The sequence below is a fragment of the Chelonia mydas genome, chromosome 9 (assembly GCF_015237465.2).
Source record: "Chelonia mydas isolate rCheMyd1 chromosome 9, rCheMyd1.pri.v2, whole genome shotgun sequence".
In the NCBI taxonomy this organism is placed as follows: domain Eukaryota; kingdom Metazoa; phylum Chordata; order Testudines; family Cheloniidae; genus Chelonia; species Chelonia mydas.
Window position 1 is genome coordinate 94,376,866 of NC_057855.1, and position 23,741 is coordinate 94,400,606.

The 23,741-nt window shown below is 42.7% G+C and overlaps 1 long non-coding RNA gene across 3 annotated transcripts in view; it reads left to right on the plus strand.

Moving 5' to 3' along the window:
- LOC122461724 overlaps window positions 1-22,845 on the plus strand; it is a 28,188-nt gene extending 5,343 nt beyond the window's left edge. For 2 of the 3 annotated variants that reach the window (XR_006283844.1, XR_006283845.1), the window contains 2 exons: window positions 235-342; window positions 1,440-1,924. This is a non-coding gene — a long non-coding RNA (uncharacterized LOC122461724). Of the gene's footprint in view, window positions 1-234; window positions 343-1,439; window positions 1,925-20,672; window positions 20,729-22,228 lie in introns of those variants that run through there. The other variant, XR_006283846.1, reaches the window with a different exon arrangement.
- The last annotated feature ends 896 nt before the right edge of the window (window positions 22,846-23,741 follow it).

Consider the following 23,741-nt stretch of genomic DNA (forward strand, 5'->3'; position numbering starts at 1 on the left):
AAGTGAGGTTTGCAAGAAGAGTTTTCAATGTAATTAATGCATCTCAGAGGACCTCCTGAACCAAGTTCAGGTTAACAAAAATGGAGAAGAGTCACATAAGGAGGGTTCTGCCTTTCCATAATGCACCATACGTGATATAAATGACATTTTATAGCCTCCAAATAGCCAGGTCCAGGAAGACAGGTAGCATGAGACTAATTTTAAAGTAACCTTTCAACAATCTTTTTTTTCCAGATCCCTCCCAAGTCTTGCTGTCCAGTTCATAATAGCTATGACACTCAAAAATGTATTCTTTGGTGGAACGGCTACTTCCCGTTTCCCTGGAGCAGTGGGAGTGACTGAGTAAGTGAAGCTTTAAAAGTGTATTTAATAGTTTTAAAAATAATCTATTATTGTCTCTTCTCTGTGCACATCTGCATGCTTTCAGGAGGCTATTTGCATTCCCTGCAAACTGTGTTTAACTCTTTTCTAGTGTAGGGCCCAGTCCTACAAGCTGCTGAGCATCTACTGCGGGATTCAGGCATGGGGCTGGGGGCGTGGGCTCGTCACTTTGCAAATTAGCCCATTAGCCAAGTCTGTATTATTCGGTATGGACTATGTACATGCCAATTCTGACATCTTTCCATCCCGGATGGCCTCTGAGTGATCAGAATATGGGTACGGGGCTGTGAAGGGAGGAAGCTGTAGAACAATTTCTTAACTGGTGACTTCCAGAGTTTTTTCCGCCTCTGTGAGTTCCAAGATGACAGAACAGATTTTCTTCAGATTTTTAAAATCAAATTCATTTTTGCGCAAGCCCCACCTGTGAGTTTTCAGCTTGAAAATGATAGATCAGCTACTGAAAATAGGAATAAGAATGAAAGTAAATCACTTTGTATCTGACCGTATTGTTACCCTAACGCTTCAATGCAGCAACTGTCTGAAATGACGGAGAATTTATTTGAAGGCAGACTGGTTAAGTGTTGAAATGTCGCAAGTCTTCTCTTAAATATGATTTTTGGGGGGTAATGTTTTGGTGTTTACTTAGTGAAAACAAAACAAAAAGACCTGTGCCATTATCTATGGTAGTTCTGATGGTATCGTATATGGTAACTTTATCTACAGAACATTGCATTGCATCAAACTCTATTTGAAACAGCCTCATGTCATTGTCTACTTATTAAAGAGGCTGTGTTAGGTGGGAGGAACTAAATTCTTAAAACAAAAAGTTACTGATTATTTCAGAGTTATCTATATGATTCCATCTGTAGGGGAAATATATATATATAGCTGGAAATAAGTGGTACTGTGACCTGCAAATATTTAGCTCTAATAATTTATTTGGATGAAATCAGGAAAATACAAGGTTGCATTATCAGGTTCACGGGTTCCATAGTGTGTCATTTATTGATTAGTTGCCATTGTTAATTTGTCATTTTTTTCATAATTTTGTCCTAAAGCATCACCGTTGGCCAAATGTGCCGACTGGAATCATGTGACCAGACATGCTGTCAGTTCAGACTTTCGGAAAGAGATTTGATGCACGGAATAAAGGTGTAATGTTTGTCAGAACCCAACGCTGTGCTTTTTTTCCAAAAAAGGAAAAACTCCAGGAAAAGACATTGTGATCTAGGATATCTTGGTCTTCGAAATGTTTTTTAAAAACCACATTCTATACAATAACAATGGTTTTTGTTTAAAAAAGAAGTCTTTACAAGTCCTAACACATAATATGGAACTGGGGGGGACGATAAGGTGTTCTTTCCAAAGTCACTGAAACCTTTTAATTTTTCCTACATTTCATAACTTTGAAACAAATTGCCATGAGAACTTGCTGACCAAATTGCTGCTTGTGTTCTTAGTTCAAGTAGTTATATAGGGCTTTCTCATGTAACCTTTCTCATGTGAGTAAATGTTGTGAATGGAAGTAGTTCCCAGTTGTGTCCTTTGGGTCATACTGTAATGTAAATATTTACTACTAATAATAATCCTTTTGATTTTTTTTTTTGATTGACCCTTTATTTTCCATCACAATCTGCTCTTTGTGGTCAGTCTTTACTGATACCTAATGAAAAGTCTTTCAGTTTAGTTTAAGAGATTTCCCAGCTGACACTTCAACTCTTTGTAATCTGTGCATATCCACAAAAGCTATTGTGTATTAGAGTAATTCCCACTACATCATTTGTAATATCCTGTGTGCTGGGTAACTTGTAAATATTGCCTGACCTACTGGGAGTCTGCACACTGCACATTTGAGCTTTGTATTCTGCTTCGTGGTTTTTTTAAGGAACTAAGCTTATTGCTTTGAACCTCAGATTGGCATCCCAGACTGCGGCTAGTTTTGTGCAAAGGAGTAACCCGGGTGTCATCTAGTCATTACTAAGTAGTATCATACTTTTTGCATTTTCTCTGTAGAATATCTCTAAACAGGTCCCCCCCCCCCATCTAGATCATTCAAATGTAATCTTCATGCCTATTTATCCTTCACACTTCAGCACATCAAGCAATCTGTCTCAGAAAAGGAGGCCGTGAACCCACACGCTGACTAGTCAAAAATATGTGGTTATTCAGTTACCCCTAAATGTATCTGACCACGATGCCCAGGGCTTATTCACACCCCAAACTCCTGCCGGCAAGGGATAGCATGAATGAACAGGTTCCACAAGTAGCTTAACATTTCTTAATTGTTAATGAATGTAAGTGATGAAAACACAGCCAAATTATTGTTTGCATAGCATCCAACAATGAAGTAGGAGCCTCACCTTTTACACATTGGTCAAGTCCTTGATGCCCAAATGTTGATGTGTTTATAAATATTGGTCAAAATCAATTGCATCAGTGCAATGGAGCAGAAACTCTCTCTCCTTCACCAGCTTTTAATTTTTTTTTTAAAAATGTTGTTGAATTATCTTAGTGGTGAAAAAGTTGATCAGAGTAACTATTTGACTCCTATCTGCTTTCAGAGAAGAATGAGTATACAATTATTTGATGCCACAGGATGTGGCTTAAAGATCTAAGTATCAGGTCTGAAATGCACACATTTCCTCAGGCCCTGGCCTCAGATTCTGCTAGGGACAATGTGTCATGCAATTTACTCTGTGCAGAGTTTTGGATGATATTGTAAAGGTGACCTGCAAAGTGGGGAAAGATGCGTCTGTGCCCCGTGATATCTTTCATTCTTGTGACAGATACAGAAAGCTAGAAAAGTCATTTGGTTTTTTTTTTTTCCTTTTTAACAAGTGGGATTTTTTTCCTGCTTGCTTTTTAACCTTAGAAATGTTAATTCATGGCTTCCCTGTTTGTGCTGGAATTATGACATCCCAAGTGACTGAAACCTGAGCAGTTGAAACAGGAACGGACTGTTAATTAGAGTACTTATATATTTCCCCCTCCCCTTTTTTTAAATACCTACTTAATTTACCTTCCCACCAAACATGTGGGAGAAAAACCTCTCATTGGTAAAGATTTGTATATCTACCTCTTCACATGAGGACTGAGAGAACTCCTACTCAAGTTCTCTAGTCCTCTGGAATCGTTGGCAAAAGAGAAGGTTTCAAAGTTCAATCCATAAACAGAACCAAACCATTTCAGGCTCTCTAAGAAGTGAAGCGAAAAGGTCACAATTCAATTTCCTCTTCCCTCTCCCCCCTTTTCCAGGTCACCTTTAAAAATCAAGCCCCAATCCTCTCAGGTATGGACTTTACATATACCCTGGCTTTTGATGCAAAGTTAGGGGATTTAATCTTGGCCAAACTTTTCCCTCTCCATCTCCTCTCTTTTTTGCATTGGGCTGGTTGCCTTTCCTCGCTTCACACGTAGCTGCTTTTTTGAGTGCCTGTCTGTAGGGTTTTTTACTGGCTCCCATCGTTGTAATATCGGAGTTGAGTACATCCCAGATTAATCGATGGGCCCCTAGTGAACTTCATGGAGTCTCTGGCTCTCTTATTCCATGCAGAGCTTCCTGACACTAGCCAGGTTTGTTTCAGAGGATGGGGAGGTTAGTGGCTGTTGCAAATGGCTTTCTGGTTATGGTAGAAAAGCTTTACCCAAGCGGTGATCAGACTCTGGCTTAGTCTGATCCCTGGAAGGATCCCCTTGACTGAGAATGGATGATCTCTGGCTCTCAGGCCCTTTGTCTTGGGCTCTGCGATCTGCATCATCTCAGAGAAGAACAGCTGTCTGGGCAGTTCATAGATGGAGATGGGTCCTCTAACAAAACCTGATCTTTCAAAACCCATAAACATGGATTGCCTCAGAGCAAAAGGCTCTCAGGACATTGTTCCCATTCTGCAGACACACACTTACCTGGACAGTCGCTTAGGTTTAGCGGCCAACATGTAAAGACAGTGGCTTATAAAATCTTAGCTGGGGCTTTTTCCCTTGCCATGTTCAGAGTTGTTGTGAAGATCTTCTGGCAACCTGCGTGTTCAGACTGCCTGTGAGTTTGCCTTGAATTATGTCTGTTCACCTGCTACGAGCCCATTTAGTTAGAAATCACAGGTGCCGAAAGATGAGGAGGTCTGTCAGGAGACTGGCATAATTTTGCAAGTGCCATTTCTATGGTAAGAATTGAGACTGCAATGTCAAATGGCTGCTACCTGCCTCTTTACACTTGGTGACACCTGTGGACAACTTACGTAAATTGACAGCTCAACTAATAGCTGTCTTCTGCCTCCCTCCTTTCTCTGTGTCATTGCTGAGTATTCTGCATGGGGGAAGCATGAGCATCTTGGTTGGCAAACCATTTAGAAAGCGGCACACAGACCTTGAAAGGCTCTGTCATTGACCTGCATAACAGATGGCTGCTTCATACAAGAGGCGCGGTTATTTACCATGCTGATCTTGGATGAACGGCTATAATCCCTTACCCATCTCCAGTGTCAGTCCTTGTAATGCTATACCCTAAGTAGCTCCTCAACATGTCCCTAAAAAAGTGGCTTGAGAATCATGTCTAGACGTACAGCTCAAGGAGAAGGGCACATGAGGACCTTGTCCAAGCAAGAGAGGATAAGCATGCGAGGGCTATGTGGGCAAGTTGTGAGAGGCAGTGTGGCCTACTGGATAGAGCGTTGCTCTGGGCCTCAGGAGACCTGCATTCTTTTCACGGCTCTGCCATGGGCCTGCTGGGTGACCTTGAGCAAGTCACTGCCCCTCTTTCTGCCTCAGTTTCCCCATCTGCAAAATGGGGTGATGATACTGCCTTGGTCTGAGCTCTACTGCTGAAGAGTGCTATATAAGCACTAGGAAGAGGGGTGGTGTTATGATCAATTCACCAAAAATCATGGGTTTTCCCAAGAGAGCCTCACCCTACCTGACCTTTGACAAAACTGCCACAGCCCGTATGTGTGGAGATTTCTGCAGCATATTTCCCCATAGAGTGACCCAGCCTTCCTCCTCTGAGATGGTAGAAAGGGCGAGGGCCACTTCGATGCGCTTGATCTTCCTTCAGACGGAGAGTGACGAAGGCTAGAAAAACTCAGACTGAGGGACTGGTGCATTTCAAGAGTAGACTATAAAATGGGGTCAGGTCCATTTAATTTCTCTTCTTTTGTAACTTCTGCAACTACAGCCATGCCTGTTCACTCTCCTGGATTTCAGAGTGGTTTTGATTTTTGCCAAGGCTGTGCCAAAAAAATAAAAAAAAATAAAAGAGAGAGAGAGAGAGAGAAGAACATTCCTTGTGGGGAGGGAGGATTGTGAGATTTGTCACTGCTGCGTAGCAGCTTTGGCAGATTCTGGCTGTAAAGCAGGTGTAGCTGGGCCAAAAAAAATCACCCCACTGCACGAACTCTGTGGTGGCTTGGAGTTGGTAGAGTGGGTTGTATGGGCTATGCCTGGGACAGCCCTCTGCTGTGGGTCCCCGCACCATGGCCGTCATTATTATTTGTAGAGCTGCAGGGCCTATAAGGATCAGTCATGGGCCAGGACACCATCTTGCTAGACCGGGGGTGGCCACCCTGTAGCTCCGGAGCCACATGCGGCTCTTCAGAAGTTAATATGCGGCTCCTTGTACAGGCACCGACTCCGGGGCTGGAGCTACAGGTGCCAACTTTCCAAAGTGCCGGGGGGTGCTCACTGCTCTGCCCCAGGCCCTGCCCCCACTCTATCCCTTCCTGCCCCCTCCCCTGAGCCTGCCATAACCTCCCGCATTCCCCTCCGAGCTTCCTGCACACCACGAAACAGCTGATCGGGAACTGCAGGGAGGGAGCAGAAGGTGCTGATCTGTGGGGCTGCTGGTGGGTGGGAGGTGCTGGGAGCAGGAGCGGAGCTGATGTATTACTGTGGCTCTTTGGCAATGTACTTTGGTAAATTCTGGCTCTTTCTCAGGCTCAGGTTGGCCACCCCTGTGCTAGGCATAGTACAAATACAAGCAGTCTCTGCCCCCTGCAGTTGAGGAACTTGCATTATAATCTCCGATTTTCAAATGCTTATAATTCCTTCAAAAGTTCTCCTTTGGTGGCTGAAACTTTCCACATGTGATCTCAGCCAGCAGATGAATTTGCTTGAAAAGTTTTGAGTGAAAAGTCTCATAAGCCATTTATGAATTAATTGTGGGGGGAGGAGAGGGAGGGAGCAGCTGGAATCTCCCCTCCCCAGATTTTAAGACTTTTATTTTTCTCATCCATTAACTTTAAAAATGACTGGAAACAATGCTTTAAAAAACCCAAACCCTACAAATATTGCATATAAATAAATAATCCTTATACTGATGCCAACCTTGGCTAAGTTTGGTGTGGGGAAATTTGCAGTTCAAAAGGTATCAGTCAGTGAAAATCCTAGCAGAAAGTAACAATCTGCCTCCTCTACAAGCCTGTAAAGGACAGTCCTGCATTTTCCTCTTCTACATTTTTGGGTGACAGGGTGAAAGCAGCCAGAGTATTATTCTGAGCTATCTGTCCTGGCCTGTTTCCAGAAGCCAAAGGATGCAGCAGCCTGCAGTGATGGAAAGGTCTCCATGAAACCCGATCTGTGAGCTGGGTACAATGGCATCTGTATAAGAAATCCCATAATCCTCCCCAGAAAGGGGTAGAGCAGTGATAAAACACCAATAGAGCTGAGAGCATGGGCAGCTGCTGATGAGGGGCTGTGGGAAGGGATAGTTGTTCTGAACGCACTCCTAAAACAGTGGTGGGGTCGATGCAAAACCACAGCTGTGATGGCAGAAAATTTGCTGTGTGATTAGCAGCCAAGCTCCATAAGGGCTTCTCTGCAGAGGAAATTGATCAGAATAAATCCCCACGTGGTCACTCTTATTCCACAATAGGATTGTCCACAGAGAGAGTTATTCCAGAATAGCAATAACATTTTCAATCCACATTCTACCTTGTTCCGAAATAATTTCCCCCTATACACAAGCCCTTACTGGCCAAGGTGACCATTCCTAACTAGTTGCAAAAATGCAGTTCTAGCCACAGGATTGGTGAGGCCTTAGATTTTTGCTATACTAGGACATAAACAACATCTGCTACAAAAACTAGAGTTTGCTAGTAGTTCGTTATTAACTACTATTGCTCCAGTTTGCAGCGACCATCAGTCTCTGGATTTTTGCTAATATAAACAATGCTTAGTAGTTTTATTATTAGGGGGCAAAAAAAAAAAGAAATCGTTTCTATAGCTGGAAATCTATCATCCCCTGGTGATTTCCCTATAGATCAAGGAAAAAGGACCCTCATTTAAATCACCATATTACAACCCACCTTGTTCTTTTTGCTTTGGTTTTAGTTTTTTAATGAGGAGGGGTTTAGATGAAGCATTTGCAGTACGAAAGAATAATCAAAGCCGAATTCAAGTTATTTAACCACTTTCAGTAAATTGCAAGGAAGAAACCACTGTATGAAAAGCCTTTTAAATAAAAACACACTGGGAAGATATGGAATGTGATGCAAGGCAGCAAACTGTTCACAGTAATAAATGTTATGTAAGGGCTGTTAAATCTTAATTTATCATTTGCACAGTCCCAAGGGCAAACAATTTTCTTTGGTCTCTAATTGGACAGTGTTCCATGACTGTGGGGGGAAAATAACAGGTGATCCAAACTCAGACCTATTCTGATAAATGGAGATATCATTAGCAACATGAAGTAGGTGATCACAACTTCTCTCTTTTTCATAAATTACACTAAATAACCATAATGCTGCAATTTAGCGGTCCAAAGTTCATCCTATTCAGCAGGCCATCCATAGTCAACAGTTTAAAGAAAGGGGACCTGCTGAGAAAATGGTGGTCTAATCAGATGCCATAAAATCTGGCTGATCAGATGTGTCCCATTTTTCTTTTCTTTTTTTCTTTCTTTCTTTTTTTTTTTTTTTGTCAGGAGATCCTAATGAAGCAGTGCACTGAGGGGATTCACAACTTTTGTTCCTACGCTTGATTATTCAGGCTGGCTGCACCAAATTCTAAACTAAGCAAGTGTAGGCTAATCCTCTGGGCTGTTTGCATACATGCTGTGTTTTACAGGAGACTTATTAAATCCCACTTTAACAGCTACCAAATTTGTGTGCATCTTTCTTTCGCCCAAATGATCAAAACACTAAAGATGCATCAAATCAAACCTAGGAGATTCCCATTTGATGGCTATTATTGTCTGCTCCCTGCTCACTGGCTAATTTAGCAAGCACAGTATAATATGAGAGTATGTCTCCCAACATGTTGCATGAATATATACAATGCAGATCGCATGCTTAGCGAATGTTAAACATGCAAATTGCTGGGATGGGTTAAATGCTAACAAAACCTATAGCATCATTTAATACAATGTGGGCATTGCTGGTTTGATTTACTTCAATATTAGCTAGTATAGTTGCTCTGTTGTAGGGTAATATCTAAAGGTGTCTTGCAAATAGGGTGACCAGATAGCAAATGTGAAAAATCGGGACAGGGGGTAATAGGGGCTTATATAAGAAAAAGACCCCCAAATCAGCACTGTCCCTATAAAATCAGGACATCTGGTCACCCTACTTGCAAAGAGAGTGGAGGACATGTTTGTTTGTACCTATATCTGCTTTTCTAATGTATACAGAGGGCCTGAAAGCATGTGGTTTCCCCACCCTGTTTTCTTTCTTTCGCTAGAATGTCCACCATGGAAGACTCTGAGCCACTAGACAGCTGTCAGGAGTGTAACATCACAGTCCCAAGAAAGTGAAACTTGAGAGATGGGGGGAAGAGATTTTATTCAATGTATTTAAAACTTTCTATTTGCTTTTATTAAACTCCATTTAACTCTCTACCCCTACAACTACCTGTGGGGAAAAGAGAACTCTGTTAAATTTTCCACCTCCCCACGCCTTCAGCTATGGCTTGAGAGAGCTCCCAATCCCCATCTGAAACTTTTAACAATTTCCGCAGCAAAACATAGGAAGACCACACGTGTCATATTTGATATTTCTAAGGAGTTTACAACCTTCAGACACTGCCCCCGCCCACAGGCACAAAAGGACCCGCTATTCCCCCCCCTCTTTGTAGATCACTGAAAGTAAATGGTTGCTAGCCGTGAATGTTGTACTGTCCAGCGCCCTTAACATTTCTTCCTGTTCCTAGGTTTCAGAGCACAGCATCTCAAGCCGGAGCATGTTGATTTTAATTAATTATCCCTGTGCGCAATATAGCGTGACGATGAGGGCGGTAGCGTGGCGACGTTAATGTAATGCAGTAAATGGATGATGCTAAATAAAGCTGTTGACACCAGGTGTGCATGTGGCCTGATGGCTTGTGTCAGCTCTTAAGGTCCGTCTACACAGCAGCTAGACACTCATGGATGGTGCAGACCAGCTGACTTGGGCTTGGGCTGCAGGGCTGTTTCATTGCTGTGTAGACTTCTGGACTTGGGTTGGAGCCCGAGCTCTGGGACCTTCCCACCTCCTCGGGCCCAGGCTCCAACCTGAGTCCGGAAGCCTACACAGCAATGAAACAGTCCTTGTCGGCTGGCATGAGCCCACCACACGTGTCTAGTTGCTGTGTGGACATACCCTTAGTGTAGGAAGATACTGTAAGAAAGCAGCTCTCTGCCAGGGCCCATTATGGTAGTTTCCGTTCCTTAACTAGGGCAGTGGTTCTCAACCTGTGGCCCAGTCAGCACAGAGCTGCGGCCCATGTGGCATCCTCAGGGCCATACAGTTAGTACTGAATGCGGCCCATAATGGCAAATAGGTTGAGACCACTGCACTAGGGTATGCCCATTCTGCACCCCTTCCCTTATGTAGAGGTGCTGGAACTAGGGGTGTTGGAGGTGCTGCCATGCCCCCTGGCTTGTAATGGTTTCCATTCTATACTGGGTTTATGGTTTGATTCAATGGCTCTCAGCACCCCCGTTATAAACCTTGTTCCAGCACCCCTGCCTTTATGTGCTCTCCAATGTGGTAGCTGAGGACAGCTGAGCTAGGCTAGTGAAGTTGACATTCCCCATATTTTCAATGTCTGGCTGATAAGAGCCTGGTCCAAAGCCCACTGAAGTCTTAATAATGTGATAACGTGTTGGGCCTGGCTCTGCCCCTAAACTGCCATGGTAGTTAATGGGAATTGAGAGACACTCAGCATCTGGCAGGACCTGACCCAACTTCCCTAAGGTAGTTAATCTGCAAACATGATCGTTCTCTCTAGAAACTTGGTTTTTCACCCCAGTTCATCACTGTTTTTACAAACTATGATGCTGGATGTTTCACTAGAATTCTGGGAAGCATTGCTATAAACATTGGGGGGGGGGGCAGAGAAATGACAGTAAAAATGAACATCAAAGGACACTTGGCTGCATTGCCCTTCTTGAGTGTTAGCAGATTTCTTTGCTTTTGCTGTAATTTGCAAAATTCCCTGGGTCCCCATCCCGCAGTGTGCATGAGTGAAATTCTGCTGTATAACTGACATGCCAAGGGAACCTTAACTACATTCATGCTGCGACACCGCACCCTCAAAACAAAATATCCCCCCCTGCCCAAAATAAAACCACCCACTGAAGGTATTTGAACTGGAAGGTTGTTCTGTTCCTCACCCACCCCACTCGTCCTTTTGGCCGCATGTGCTTGGGCGTTCCATTTTTGTCATCAAATCAACTTCATTCCAACTGGGAGCATCAAATCCCTCAGAAACTCCAATTTTTTTTTTCTCTTCAAGTTATCTTGACCAGTCAACTTGCCCAATAACCTTTGCCTGCTCCTGGCGCTATATATATTCAGAAGAAAAGGGGGAGGGGGCGTGACGGAGTTCATAGTAAGAACATGCATATAACATGGGCCAATTATGTGCATAACTAGATGGTTTTGAGTTGGTCACATTAAAAAACAAGCTCTAAAGAAGGTAAACAGCCGCAATCCCTACTGGCCATCTTCCTATCCCCTCCCAGTGGGCCGTTTCCCTCGTGGGGCACCACTGTGGGAGAAGTGGGCATGAGGAAGGTAGACAGGGAGATGGCTTTACAGATTAGTTCAGGGTTGGTGTCCCATGCAGAAGGAGTGGCATGGAGGAAGGTGCTAAAGACGCTCATGGAAGAAGCAGGGAAAATAAGCAGTGGAGGTCAGCCTGGGGACGGGGAGACGCAGTAAGGTACAAAAGTGGATAATAAGGGAGGGGCTAAACGGCGAAGGGTCATAAAACTCAAAAGCTTGAATTTAAAGCAGGGAGGGGTGATGAGTGAGAAGGAAAGTGGACACCCAGGAAGAGGATCTTAGTGTTTTTACTTCCTACTAACCCATAGCATGGAGAATCAAACAAAAGAACTCTCCTCCTCACCCCTACTTAATTAATTAGGTAAAAACTATCCTAGAAGTTGTGCAGCGAAAGGGTTTTAATGAAATCTCCTCCGCTGGAGAAGTGTTTCAGTGATCTGTGTGTCAATACACTTTCCTTCTGAAGCTGTTGCACATCTTATCTTATAGCAGTGGGTCTCAAACTTTTGTACTGGTGACCCCTCTCACATAGCAAGCCTCTCAGTGTGACCCCCCCTTATAAATTAGAAACACTTTTAAATCTATTTAACACCATTATAAATGCTGGAGGCGAAGTGGGGTTTGGGGTGGAGGCTGGCAGCTTGCGACCCCCCAGATAATAACCTCGTGAGCCCCTGAGGGGTCCCGACCCCCAGTTTGAGAACCCCTGTCTTAGAGCTTGTTGACAGGAGAAAATGGACCAGCATAATTACACGGGTAGAGCTATATCATTATAACTGTCTGGGTGGACACTTTTGTTCTGGTGTCGTTCTGCCGGTAAATTTCCCTGTGCAGACAAGCCCTTGGTCAGAATGCAAGCCCTTTGGGGCAGAGCCTGCCTTGCACGCTCTTTGCACGGCAGCTGGCGCGTGGATTCTGACAAGAGGCCTCTAGGTGCTGCTGTAATGCAAATAATTCATAATGATAGTGTGCTTCGTAGAGCTGTGCAAGATGCAAATGAGCCTGAAAGAGCCTCCTACGGTAAACAGACTGAAAATAACCCCTTCAGGGTGCGGGTGGGTGGAGTAGGGAGAACGCTACTGTTTTAAATAAGGCAAGTAAATAAGTCCAGTGGCTCCAGACAGGAGGCATAAGGAAACTGGGCAATAACTGTCTTTGGAAAGTTTCAGAGGAGCAGCCGTGTTAGTCTGTATTCACAAAAAGAAGAGGAGGACTCGTGGCACCTTAGAGACTAACCAATTTATTTGAGCATAAGCTTTCGTAAGCTACCGCTCACTTCATCGGATGCATTCAGTGGAAAATACAGTGGGGAGATTTATATACATTGTTTCATGTTCTCTATGTATATAAATCGCCCCACTGTATTTTCCACTGAATGCATCCGACGAAGTGAGCTGTAGCTCACGAAAGCTTATGCTCAAATAAATTGGTTAGTCTCTAAGGTGCCACAAGTCCTCCTTTTCTTTTTGTCTTTGAAAAGTTAAAGGAGAATTATTTTAATACCAATTCATTTTTATGTAGAAAAATACATCCAGTGCTTATCATTTAACTCCCCCTCCCACTGGGCTGCTGGAACAAGGGTAGAGCAAAGTCTTTAAATTTAAAGGGAGGATTTTTACAACTTTGGCCTGGTGGGAGTTTCCCCTTAACTTCAGCAGCTGCAGAGTTACACAGAGGCTGTGTCCTCTGGTTAAATCCCACCCCTTGTGTGTTTTGTTGTTTAAAGCTCACAGGAGGAGCTATTTGCAGGCAAATCAGTGGCTGCTGTGTCTCTGGTTGTTTATAACCACAATCATGACACTGCTCCAGCTTAATTTCAATCTTTTTCTGGGCAATCTTTGTAACCCCTGAAGTATTATTTACTATGAGGATAATGACAGGTTTCAGAGTAGCAGCCGTGTTAGTCTGTATTCGCAAAAAGAAAAGGAGGACTTGTGGCACCTTAGAGACTAAATAAATTTGTTAGTCTCTAAGGTGCCACAAGTACTCCTTTTCTTTATGAGGATAATGTATCTCGTTTTATTACCTGTTAAGGGCTCCTCAGTGTGTGGAAATGGGAATGTGATTTGTTCTGTCGGTTTCAGTTAACAGGAACTATGCTATGCATGCAATTAAAAGTTTCCTCTTAATCTTCATTGATGTCGATTGTGCACTCTGTGGGGAAGGTGCCATATTTTCCTGTAGAGCCCTGGTAACATTTTCCCTGTGCCACATGACTCACTGCTTAATAATTTGCAGCCCCCGACTTCCAGCTATAACGTTACTTTGCTTCCTTCTGCTCCCACTTGTTTCTGCTTTATACCAATGTAACTGCACTGCAGGAAGTTGAATTACACTCGTATAAAGCCAGGTGGAGCAGAATCAGGGGCCCTGGCTGTAGAGCTGGCCAACTGGAAATAAAGTTGGCCCTACTCCTACTTTGAGAATCGCTCGAGATCTTAGCGGTCAGTACCACAGATTCCCCAGGTTTGTTATTTCTCACTTTTACAGAGATTAATGCTTTTAAAAAGTAGAATCTGAGCTGACATGGAATTGTCTCTTGGGGTCCAGTGTGGATGCTAGCCCATTGGGGGCCCTACGCAGGAATATTCTGGGGACTTCCCCACCCAACACATACTGATAATAGTGGGTCCCCTTAAGCAATGGCTTAGTCTGCTTATGTCTAACTGAGCTTTGCCGGGGTACACTGTAATCTAAAATATAAGTGGGATTTTTCGAGACAAGATGTTACCGGTCACAGTGTGTGAGCATCCAAATGTACACAGCGACGTGTTTAGCGTGCTCTCGAGTCATTTATTACTAGCAATTGAAAAGTCTTGGAATAGCAACTGAAGCATTAACAATGATCAGCATCTTTTCAGTGTTTAATGTTCCACAGTTCCCCCAACTTCCCCCCCCCCATCTTAAAAAAAAAACATTGTTAAATTCACAGGCCCATGTAGGTTAGACTGGTGTGATACTCCTGAAATAACACTTTCTTGAGTTTGGGATTCCCTAATTTCCAAGGAAGAAAAGCTGCTTATCTTCTGAGGCAGAGCCTCCTCGAGAAGCGCAAACCCCCACTAACCTTCCGCTCTGGATTGGATCAATGCAGAGAAGTGCTCTTTGATGGACTTTCAGGCCCTGTGATCTCCCAGCCCTGGGGGTTTAAAGGATGAGCAGATCAATTCAGGACCACTGAACTGCATTTCCATTGCATAAGGGCTCCTCCCCCCGGCTTTGTCTGTGCAAACTCGGCTCCTCCTACTTTTGTCACTATTCTTTCATGCTTTGTTTAGCAAACACAAAAACCGCTTTGTTTGTTGCTGGGTCTTTTTTAAGCTTTGCATAAAACAGTTTAAAGTGCCCTTATGCTGTGTACCTGAGATCACCTTCAGGGTCAAAATCAGTTTACAACAGATTAACCTAGTAATTTCCCCCCTGTTTTATAATTTGTACTAATATAGATTATTGTTCTGGTGAACATTGCATGCTGCCAGTGTACAGCCTTGGGCTAGAATCCTTTACTTGGGATCTTCCCAGGGTTAATAGTGCGTGCCTATCTTTTTCTGCATTTCTTTCCTCTTCTTGCCCTCCTGCGTTTCACCATACCAATTGAGAAATTCAAAAATGCAATTTGTAGATGTATGAGTAACATAGGTTCTGCAACCCCTCTTGCTGTGGATTAGTGACTAAAAGCTAGGCTTGGGTTCAGTTGGGGTTTTAATGGTGCCTGTAACATTTATTAAAGCAGATGGAATGCTAAAGCAAATGACCCTTGCTCATCGCACGACCAAAACAAAACGGTCCAACGTGGCCACCTTTCGTTCAGCTCAGTGTCTCACTGGCGTCACAGTTGAATCAGACCACATAAATCCTGAGACTGGACAAATTCGGGACACAAGTGTTGAACAATGAGGGTAATTAACCATTGGAATAATTTACCTAAGGAGGTGGTGGATTCTATGTCACTTGCAGTTATTAAATCGAGCCTGGATATCTTTTGTTTCTAAAAGTGATGCTTAGCTCAACCAGAAGTTATGGGCTTGCTGCAGGAGTTACTGGGTGAGGTTCTGTGTCTTATGTTATGGAGTCGCACAGACTAGATGATCAAAATGGCTCCTTTTGGACTTGAAAAGTCTATTAATCAAGTGGGCCAAAATTACCATGTGTGATGCATTAAGTTGGTATGCACTACTTAAAATGTCTGATGTTGTGATAAACTCTTTCCAATGGACTCTGAAAATCTTCCACAGGCATTTATTTCGGAATGAGCTGATTTTCTTATCAATGGCTGTTATGGATTTCCATGACTCTGCTCTATAGTGGAGGACAGACAAAATGCCGGTGTTAAAAATTCGTATTCCCATATCAGTGCTGATCATGCTATTTTTCCAAATCTTTTCAAGTTTATGAAAGTTGTTTGCTGCTTTTGATATTCGTCCCTTGATGTCTAGCATGGTGTCGCCATTATTGCACATCTTGCTCTCCAGGTAATAGAGAGTGGGGTGGGGGGAGGTATTTTTTCATGCTTTGTGTGTATAAAAAGATCTTCTACACTTTCCACAGTATGCATCTGATGAAGTGAGCTATAGCTCATGAAAGCTTATGCTCAAATAAATTGGTTAGTTTCTAAGGTGCCACAAGTACTCCTTTTCTTTTTGCGAATACAGACTAACACGGCTGTTACTCTGAAACAGATCTTCTAGTGTTTCTCCATTTATCTGATCGTTGCTTTGGAGCCTTGATAGCAATATAGTATCTTCCCCTTGTCGATAAACGAACCAGCTTGTTTTGCTGTGTCCACCAAAAGCTGGGTCTTTTCTTCCATAAGTGATGTATTGAGCTGGGCAGGACAGTGAAATCAGCAAAAACAAGGTCATTCAATTGTACTTTATCATTTTGTCCATAAAATTCCTCGGTTGCCCTCCGTGGTTACTTTCCTCATGACAAAGTCAATGACCAGTGCAAACAATAGTGGGGACACAATATGGCCCTACTCTAGCTGTCACTGCAAACCATTGACTGATGTTGTCACCATCTCTGACTGTACATTCAGTATTACCATATAGGTCTTTGATTATTCAAATTATTATTGCTGATATTCCACAGTATGCCATAATTTCCCAGAGACTGTCTCTATGTATGCTGTCTAAAGCCTTCTGGAAATCCATAAAGGGCACTGGGCACTCTTTGCTTGTTTCATAAAATATCTGAGAACAACAGTATGGTCTACACATGATCTCAGTAGTCTAAAACCTGCTTGGTCCTCTCTAAGTTGGAGATCTGTTAGTTTCCTGGTATGTTCCTGAATGGTGTTGAACGTGATTTTCCCAGGTACTGAAAGTAATGTGATTCATCTCCAATTATTGTCATTGGTAAAGTCACCTTTCTTAGGCAATTTTACTGTAAGGCCTCTCTTCCATCAGGTTGGGTTCTTTTCTTCATTCCATATTCTATTCAAAAACATAAGGAAAGTCTAGGGGGTTGTTTCATCACTTGCTTCAAACATCTTTCCAGTAATGTTATCCTCTCCAAACTGCTTTTCCATTTTTGGGTTTATTGACGGCTTTTCTTACTACCTCCATTGTAATATCTCCTAAATGAATATCAAGCTTAGAGGTAGGTCTTTATCACATATTTCTAGTAATTTGCTTGGCCTTGGTCTATGTAAAACAGCCTGAAAATGTTCTTCCCATCTTTTTCCTTTGCTCATCTGCAGCACTAAGAATTTTTCCCTTTCCATCTGTGCTGGGGCGGCCAGTATTGTTAGAGTTTCCTGATAGCTGCTTGATTGTCTTATACAAAGTTGTAAAATCACCTCTTTGGCTAGCATCTTCAGAGTTTCAGCATTTTCTGTCAATATGCACCCTTTAAATCTCTCCTAGCACTCCTTTTTACCTCTGCCTAGTGCTCTGTATTCTTCTTGCTACTTGCTTATCTCTGTGCATTGCTTAGCATTCATGAGGTTTTACTTCACGTTTCTCTTTTCCACTGCTGCCCAGGTAGACTCACAAATCCATTCTTCCCTTTTCAAGCTCATTGCTACGCTTGTCTTTGCAATTTCTAAGAGCTTGTCTACACTTCGAAACGCTACAGCACCTGCAGCTATAGCTGAAGTCACAAGGCTCAGTCCTCTCCTCCTCGCTATCGAACACCCGTATGAAGCTGAGGAAAGAGCTGGAGAAGCAACATGGGCTAAAGTGCCGGCAACAACACCAGCTCTACATCTTCTTTACGTCAAACGTAAACCATGCTGTCTCCTGACTGTCTCAGGGTCACGCTGAAATGGCACCTGGCAAGACAGAGCTGATGCTGGGAGGAGGAGAGAAGTGCTTCAAAGAATTTTCTTCCATAACATCCCCCTATCAGCAAGGGTATTTGCCTTCAGAATAAGCCACTTGCAGCCTTCAGCTCCTTTGGGACTCCTCAGTGCTAGTGAGCCAGGACAGAAAAATACACCCACTTGGAGGATTTTGCCTCATTCTATTGGACGCAGGCCGGGCTAGAGTAAACTATGCATTACTAACATCCTGGCCATTCAGTGTATCTGGGAATGTCACCACACATCCTCAAAAACCTTGGTACAAAACACAGCAACCACCTTGCTTAGCAACGCTCAGTGCCACGAGCACATCAGCCTGATTAGAATCTCAGGGTTGGAAGGGACCTCCGGAGATCATCTAGTCCAACCGCCTGCTCAAAGCAGGACCAATCCCCAATTTTTGCCCCAGATCCCTAAATGGCCCCCTGAAGGCTTGAACTCACAACCCAAGGTTTAGCAGGCCAATGCTCAAACCTCCACTCTCTGGCCTGACTCCTCATTTAATACAGAGCTCAGTCTAAGGGCTCTAGCCTAACATTCAAAGCCCTCCATGGCTGTGGGTCTAGAGAGCTCCCCTCTCCCTGCATGGCCACGATCTCCCACGTCTGACTGGAAGGATGTCACTGGCAGTCAATGTGATGAGGGTTGTGTGTCAAAATCCAGGTTGTTGGCCTTCTAGTCTGTGAATGATGCTGTGTCCATAAAGCCACCTGCTCAAAACAGACCCTGTGGGAACCAAACAAGAGAAACAACGTTTGAACACCAGGGCTGTGGCAAAACAATAAACCCAAGCCCCAAGAACTTGCACTGTCTGTACCTGAGGAGCGCTAATGTATGTCCACAGGCTATCCTGACCTGGGCTGAAGGGGCTTCTCAATTCCCTAGGAGCAGCCTGGCAAAGGATAGACTCTTGCTTTAACGTGGCTGCATAAGAACTAGGGGCCAGAGATCAGAAAGTACATTGGAGGGTAACTCATATTTGCTCTTTTATTAAAATTGCTTCTTTCTTTCTTCGGCAAACAGTGTAACTGACTTTAAAAAGGGGAACAGTGAGGACCCTGGGAATTATAGACCCATCAGCCTAACAGCAATACTGGGAAGATACTGGAACAAATTATTAAACAATCCATTTGTAAGCACCTAGAGCATAATCCAATTATAAGGAATAGTCACTATGAATGAGTCAAGAAAAAGTCATGCCAGACCACCCTAATTTCTGTCTAGTTGATAGGGGAGAAGCGTAAAGACCTGATATATCTTGATTTCAGTAAGGCTTTGGATACAGTCCCACATAACATTGTCATAAGCAAACTAGGGAAATGCAGTCTAGATGAAATTACTATGTTGTGAGTGCACAACTGGTTGAAAGGCAGCACTCAAAACCACTCAGTGGGTGGGCACATCGAATGGGATCCTGCAGGGGTCAGTCCTGGGTCTGGTACTAGTCAATATTTTCATTAATGACTTGGATAATGGAGTGCAAAGTATGCTTATAAAATTTCAGATGATACCAAGATAGGAGGGGTTGAGCACTTTGTTTTAAATCCTAATCTTGTCCTCCAATCTTGACAAACTGAAGAATTAGTCTGAATTCAACAAGCTGAAATTCAGGAAAGTCAAGTGCAAAGTACTTCATTTAGGAAGGAAAAAGCATATGCACAGCTGGGAACAACTGGCTAGGCAGCAGTACTACTGAAAATGATCTGGGAGTTGTAGTGGGTCACAAACTGAATATGAGTCGTCAATGCGATCCAGCTGTGAAAAAGGCCAATATGATTCTGGGGTGTATTAACAGGAGCGTTGTATGTAAGACACAGGAGGTGACTGTCCTTTTCTACTTGGCAATGGTGAGGCCTCTGCTGGAGCGTTGTGTCTAATTCTAGGTGCCCCACTCTAGGATAGAGGTGGACAAATGGGAGAGAGTCCAGAGAAGAGCAACAAAAATGATAAAAGGTTTAGAAACCTGACCTTTGAGGATAGATTAAAAAACTGGGCAAGTTTAGTCTTGAGAAAAGAAGTCTGAGGAGGGACCTGAGAACAGTCTTCAAATATGTTAAGGTCTGTTAAAAAGAGGTTTCAGAGTAGCAGCCGTGTTAGTCTGTATTCACAAAAAGAAAAGGAGTACTTTGTTAGTCTCTAAGGTGCCACAAGTACTCCTTTTCTTGTTATAAAGAGGACAGTGATCAATTTTCCATGTCCACTGAAGGCAGGACAAGAAGTGATGGGCTTATTCCAAAGCAAGGGAGATTTAGGGTAGATATTAAGAAAAACTTTCTAACTCTTAGAGTAGTTAAGCTCCAGAGTAGGCTTCCAACGGAGCTTGTGGAATCCCCATCATTGGAGGTTTTTAAGAACAGGTTGGACAAACACCTGTCAGGGATGGTCTAAGTTTACTTGGTCCTGCCTCTGCATAGGGGGCTGGATTTGATGACTTCTCAAGGTCCCTTCCTGCCCTACATTTCTATGATTCTACACCTTTCAGCACGAGGAGTTACTCTTAAAATATTCTTGCTGTCTAAAACATAATCCTTGAATATCCTTTTTTTTCTCACCCTTCCTTCTGAATTTTACTACCAAACTCTTGAAAACTGATCTGTCACTGTTCCTACTAACCATTCTAATGCTACAAAAAAATCTTCAACGGTCATCGTATGCATCTTCAGAGATCAAATGCTTGTCATTTGAATATCCTGAGCCCAGTTTGTAATTGCAATCTAACTTGTTGGAAGACTTTGGAAATAAGATAAAAGCTAAACAGATAAGGATCCTGTAGGAGTTCATTCGTAGGGAGAAATAATACAACACTAATAGTAAATTAGGCTGCTTGGTGTCAGATTTAAAAAAAAAATGGCTGCCTAACTTTTCCTGTTTGAACATAGTTGGCTGGAATAGTAGAGGACATTTACTAATGTTCTAACATTACCGAAGAATATCGGATGACAATTACAGGCACCAGCAATTACCAGTTTATAGTAAGGGAGCAAGGCAATTATGATCTCACCTTTCGTTCATAGATATTGGATTTGAATGGCTGCAGTCTCATCCCAATTGCAACAGATATCTTTGGCTGGTACGTCAGTGGTTTTTAACTCTTCTTGGTTTGGGTAGTAATGAGAAAGATTAGAAAATTACAGTACTTGAACTGTTAGAATGGAGACAAGCATAGTACAAGTTTGAAATCTGCAGGGGGGAAAAATTACATGGGGTAAGATTTTGCGCGCTCATGCTGATAATTCAGTGGAATCACTCCAGATTTACACCAGTGTTAATGGGAGTGGAATATCAGGAACATTTTTGAAATGTAGTTTTTCCACATTTTATATACGCAATGCTTTGGGCGTAAAGAAATACATTGTGTAGAACAGTCACTGACCTTGGAGAAGCCATTGATATTTGAGTTCACCATCTCTTATGTCTCGCTTCAATATAGCAGTAACGTTATTTTTAAGTGTTGTTAAACTGTGCAGCATAAAGAGTGCCAATCAGGGAAGCAGAATTGTGAAGGTGTCGTGTAGCCTATTTCTCTAAGAAAGTGATAGTACTATAAAAATAAGCAAAAAGAAAAGGAGGACTTGTGGCACCTTAGAGACTAACCAATTTATTTGAGCATTAGCTTTTGTGAGCTACAGCTCACTTCATCGGATGCATTCAGTGGCTGTCGCTCACGAAAGCTTATGCTCAAATAAATTGGCTCTAAGGTGCCACAAGTCAGTCCTCCTTTTCTTTTTGCGGATACAGACTAACACGGCTGCTACTCTGAAACCTATAAAAATAAGATGAGCATGAGTCCAAGAATTGTATTGGGTGGTTTTTAAAGCCAAAATAAATAGCTCGCTGCTCAAAATAATATAATCACGTTGGTTTGGCATTGTAACAATTCAGCAAATCATCATGTCTTGCCCTGAATTGTTTGTGACAGCTCATTTTAAATAACAATCGGCAATTTCCTTAAATACCTGTCAAATACTGATAATTGTTATGACCACATACGTACAATTCACAATATGGGTTAGGGAAGAGCCCAGCCTGAAGGACGTTAAGATCAGATATCTGGAGTAATTAAAGAATTTGCCTGAATAGCAAAAGCCAGAGCGCTGCTTTTAGACTGTAAAGTTAACAATTCCTAGTATCTTTCACTTCTTTAGAATATATACATACCGTAGTTCATTTTGGTGCATGCAGATCCATTCTTCCTGGCTAACTTTCATTATATGGTAATTATAAAAAGATATATGAGGGGTAGCCATGTTAGTCTGTATCAACAAAAACAACGAGGAGTCAGGTGGCACCTTAAAGAGTAACAGATTTATTTGGGCATAAGCTTTCGTGGGTAAAACCCCACATCTTCAGATGCACGGAGTGAAAATCTATTAGTCTTTAAGGTGCCACCGGACTCCCTGTTGTTTTTATAAAAAGATATAGATTCTCTCATAAAATTGTCGGAGAACCTGTGCCCGTTTTAGCTTTCGATGTATTCTTTCCCCTCCCTCCTGGGTTAAATTTTCAGTAGACTGTGTATGTTCAGATTGTCTTCCCATTGGTAACCTGACATTGGCCTTTTCTTTTTCAGGCTTATGGTTTGAAATACAAGTTTCCATGGGGATTTGATTGAAATGGATGCTGATCCTACTTAGCTCATAAATCAGAAACTTCTAAACCATGCTTGTTTTTTAGTGCACAAGGACATTTTTTTGAAGAAGGATGTAGCTCTTTCGCTTGTCAATCAAATGCGTATTTGCAAACACTGAGCTTGGGTCTGACAAAGCAAGGACTTGTGGGTTGAACAGACTTGCTGTGGTCGTTAAACACTGGGAAGAAAAGGTGACTGATGAGGCCAGACAAAAATTAGTATGAGCAATTTCAAGACAAATATGAGTCGCCCTTTCCCCCCAACCATGTTCTGTAGCTATTTTGTGTGGCATGTTGTGACTTAAATAATAGCATATTGTTTTCTAAATTAAAATAAAAAAGCTGAATAGGAGAGGGATTATAAAAAGCATGTATACGTCCGACAGAAATAACCCTTTGCATATTCCAGACATGTTTACTTGTGCTTAGTCCATATTGTAAAGAGAGTTAGCCATTTGTAATGAATGGAGAAGAGCAAGCGAGGGGCGTAATGTTCGGTCAATAATCTAGTGATGGAACACGTTTAATAAACTCCTGACCTCTCTGGCCTTATCCTGCTCTCAATGAAGTCAGCAGGTTTTATTCCTTCCTTGAATGACATTTAGCTCATATCTAGCACTTTTCCTCCATATGTCTTTACAAAGAAGGAAGTATCATTATCCACATTTGTGAAAATGGGGGAAACTGAGGCAGGGAGGTACCATGACTTTCCCAAGGTCCAATGGCAGAGCTGGGAAGAGAAACCACTTTTCCTGACTCCTCCTATAGTCCCTTGTTAACTGGGTTGTAGCACTCATAGCGAGCTAAGACATTGAGCGTGGCAGTTGGCCAGGTTTGCCGCTAACTTCCATGAAAGCGGGGATTAGGCCCCACGTAGGAGAAGGATTTAAAAGAAAAATGTAGGGGCAGGAAGCTGCATAAACAACATGTTAGGAGCATTTCCATATAGTGGAAGGATGGTCTTGCTGTGAAATATGATCTAAATGCCCTTAAGCCCAAATAGAAGAGGGAAGGGGGAAAATGGTGAGGAGTAGCTGTTGAAGGTGAATCCTCATACTTCGTTGTCATTTAAATAACAAAAGTGACTGAAATCATTTAGCCTGTAAGTTCTTCGGGGTTTTGTGTCTGTACAATCGGGTCCTGCTCCATGCCTGGGGATCCTGAGCCCGACAGCAATACAAATAAGAAATAATAATGAAAGCAATAATTTGGGCAGGTCCTGCGCATCAAATGAGTTTCCCTGACCATTGACATAATCAAGTGCAGAATTCGGCCCTCTGCATTTCAGTTGTATCTGTTTTTCTTTATGGAAGATTGGGATGCATTCCTAATACCCACTGGCAGTGTATTTGTCTGAGTAACCCAGATGGTGAGAATTCCTCTCCTGTGACAGCTGGTTTCTGAGAGCTTTCTCCTGAATAGGAACTGAAAGTTCATCCTGATATTTGTTTAGT